The sequence below is a fragment of the Macadamia integrifolia genome, unplaced genomic scaffold (genome assembly GCF_013358625.1).
Source record: "Macadamia integrifolia cultivar HAES 741 unplaced genomic scaffold, SCU_Mint_v3 scaffold_187A, whole genome shotgun sequence".
Taxonomy (NCBI): Eukaryota; Viridiplantae; Streptophyta; class Magnoliopsida; order Proteales; family Proteaceae; genus Macadamia; species Macadamia integrifolia.
In genome coordinates, this window is record NW_024870634.1 from 284,768 (window position 1) to 288,212 (window position 3,445).

The 3,445-nt window shown below is 37.4% G+C and overlaps 1 long non-coding RNA gene across 1 annotated transcript; it reads left to right on the forward strand.

The window, feature by feature from the left end:
- The first annotated feature begins 43 nt into the window (after window positions 1-43).
- Window positions 44-1,832, forward strand: LOC122071080. The gene is made up of 2 exons (XR_006138050.1): window positions 44-163; window positions 649-1,832. It is a non-coding gene; the product is annotated as an uncharacterized LOC122071080 (long non-coding RNA).
- The last annotated feature ends 1,613 nt before the right edge of the window (window positions 1,833-3,445 follow it).

Sequence of the window (3,445 nt, forward strand, 5' to 3'; positions counted from 1 at the left end):
GGGGGGGGGGGAGGGGGAATTGTGTGGAAGTCATGAAATCATGGTCTATGTGAACTTTTGGTTGCAGTGTCGTCTAAGAGGGAAGATAGATTCCAATGGCTGCACAGCTGCTTTTCTGGAAGAACGGCTGAATATGGGTCTCAATTTTATTCTTTCTGCCGAGGTGAGTTTCTTTGTCAATTAATTGTTTTTCTTTTTTGGTAGCAGTCCAAGGGATCTTGGCATGGATTTGGAAGGAAGTCAACGGAGGATTGTCATAGAGAGTGAAAAAGGAGGAGAGAGTTCTTGTCCCTGTTTCTAGGGAAAACAGGTAACATAAGGAATGGGGATGGGGACCTACATCCTAAACCTACCACATTATATATCACATTGGTTTGGTTGGTCGGGGAGTTACATAGTTAACCAGTGTGGACAAAATATTGCAGATGTTTTGGTTATTGGGCTGACATTTGTCTAGCCTCACGCTGTGCCCAGTCAAATGACCACAATGTCAACTGGGGTACAGAAAGCTGTGTTTCATAATTCATATCAAGAACATCATTTTTTTATGACAGATTCTAGCTTTTTTCTTTTCACCATGGAACTATTGCAGTCTGTTTATGAGAAGCTTCCTTTTTTAATCTATCCATCTGTTTTATCTGCTTGCAGATTGATCACATGAAGAACGACTACAAATTCGGGTTTGGTTTGACGGTAGGAGAATAAAAGAAAAAAGAAGGGTCGGTGGTCTATATTTAAGGGGTGTATTCTTTTTTATTCTACTTGCTGCTGATTTAATTAGCTCGCTCTTGTTTATTAGTTTCTTCGACTCTTTGAGCACATGTCATCAGCACAGCTCAAATGAGTTACCTTTCGGGGGATAGATTTTTCTTATCCTTTTTTTTGTTTTCGAAGGTAAAAGGAGAGAATTTTTTATTTTGTATTCTGTTTGGGCGGGTCAAACAGCATCAGCATTCATGGTTCCTTTCACTTCTTTGGTAGCCTTAATTGACGATGGCAATTCAAGTCATGATTTTTCCTCGAGTAAATCCTTATGATTGAAATAATGCAGGTTAAGATGTCTGCCTTTTTCTTTTGGTTTGCAGGTTAAGATATTTCCTGCACTGATTTATTTATTCATTGATATACTGTGGTGGGGTTGGGTAATAATAAAATCCTCGGTTACAGAGAGGCGGAAGGAGGATCTAATGGCACACAACCAGGTTGGTACTGAAGTATACCATTGAACAGAGGAGGCACAGTCAAGTTAACTCTTCAGCTTGCTGTTGATTATCCATGGCTGGATTGAAATCTGTGACAGCCAAGACATGCTGTTGGCAATTGCTGTAAAACAACTCAAGGCACAAATTGAAAACTGACCACGTGGCCTCTAGGATGCTAGTTCTATTCAGCTTGAATAGGATAGGACGAGGTGGCTGAACCTAAGAACCACGTGGCCTTGGGAGCTCCTAAAGGCTCAAAAGATGCATCCAACCCCTGTGATCTTTGTCTTGTTGGCTCATTGAGTGCTACACCAGATGATTGGATCCAAATAGCTGCTGGGAGTGAGTACAGATCTTTAGGTGGGTGCAGTCGTCATCAAGGAAGAGTGGACTTTCAATAACATTTTTCATTTTATTTTCTGGTATTAAGTTTTCTTTCACCCGTGGTTGAACAGGGAATCTCTTCAGTGTTGGTGATGTGACACTATGATTGTACCTTGGGTCCATTATTAATTTGCACCCCCTATTGTATTGAGTCGAAAGTAACCTTTGCCAGTCCAATCATTGTTAGATCCCATTGTTGAAGAGATTCTCTCTTCACCATCAGTGAGTAGAAACTGGGTTCAAATCTAAATTGCTGGCAAGAGTGAAAACTTAGTTACTTTTTCCCTAGCTGTTGAGATTATGCATTCATGCAATGTAAACTTTTCTTCTGCTCTTTATCAAGGTTCTGCCCAGAATTTGATCCACTGCGATAATAGGAGGATATCAGAGGATATCATTGATAGACGAAGCTGGTGAATTATATGAGCAATGAGCTATTGATACAAATCAAATGGCTTGGGTGATAGGACATTCTAATGTTACATCTTTTACTTATCATTTAGCATCTCTAATTTGAAGGATCTATCAAAGCTTTATTTAGCATATGTTTATTCCAACAGCTAATGTTAGGCTTGTAGTCTCCGATCAATTAGCGGAACCGTATACAAATATTTGGTCTAGGCATTCTCTGTTGATGTCAGACATTTCCAGAAGATACTTTGAGAACTTGCATTTGTTAAATTGGACTTTGTGCTACTTACTGATCTGATCTTTAGTTCACCTCTGATTTATGTAGTAATTAGCTTCACAACCACCCATCAAATGAAACATGAAAAAAAAAAATTATTATGATTTTTTCAATCTTGTAAAGTTGGATTTTGATAGCAATGGCATTGTTGGGGCTATTGTGAAAGGTTATCATGTTATGCAGCATAGCTACTAAAATTTATATTGTTGTAGGCCGGACTCTTAAACCACCTGGAGGTCATACGGTTTTGCTCATCCATGGACAGTTTTGGATGTTAGACTAGAAAATAATAGAAATATAATATAATATATATGATGTACGAGTTCTTATTTTATTGACATGAAACAACTTGCATGTTCAGACTTATGATATGGTTGATGATTTTCAAACAAGTGGTCTTAGGTTGAAGTCTTTCAATACACTTACTTTATTTGCTAATAATAAAGTAGGTTGGGTGATGGATTGTCTTGGTGGTGGACATAATGTATGTAGGACGTTTTGACTTAATCGATCTATATAGTACGTCTAGATAGTTGGTACCTTATTATAGTTTATCGTTATAAGCTTGTGGTCAATTTGTAGTGGTGTGTCAAGTTGGCAGTCGGCACTTTTTATATTTTGTCATAATCCATCAATATTTTTGTATGGATTTTCGCACTCATTGTTGTTTAGAATCTATGTAACTGACCCAGTAAGTTGGGATAATTTTTTTTTTTGGTAGAAAATTGGGATAAGGTTTTAAATTTTGTTGTTCCAACAACTAGAGCTTCCACAAATGGGTTGGTGGATTATGAGTAATATGGTTGGTTAATTCTATAGAGATCTCATTACCTCTTTTGAACTTTTCGTTGTCCCCCTAAGGTTCGCTCATCTGATAAAGGGACTAGTTATGTAGGGTCATGCATCCCAGGTTAAGGGGGTGGTGTTGCCTTCATGGCTGGAGATCATTAGATCTAAGTATTAAATAGACAAACAAAAGTTTTACAAAAAAAAAAAAGAGACAAACAAAAGTGGAGCAACATCATGTCATATATAGCAATTAAAAAGTCATTACAGAGCATACAATAGACATTTCTTGTTTCCCCCTACTGGCATTACAGAGCATACCATATTTACAAACTTCTATCATATGTATATATATATATATATATATATATAAATGGTAGAAAAA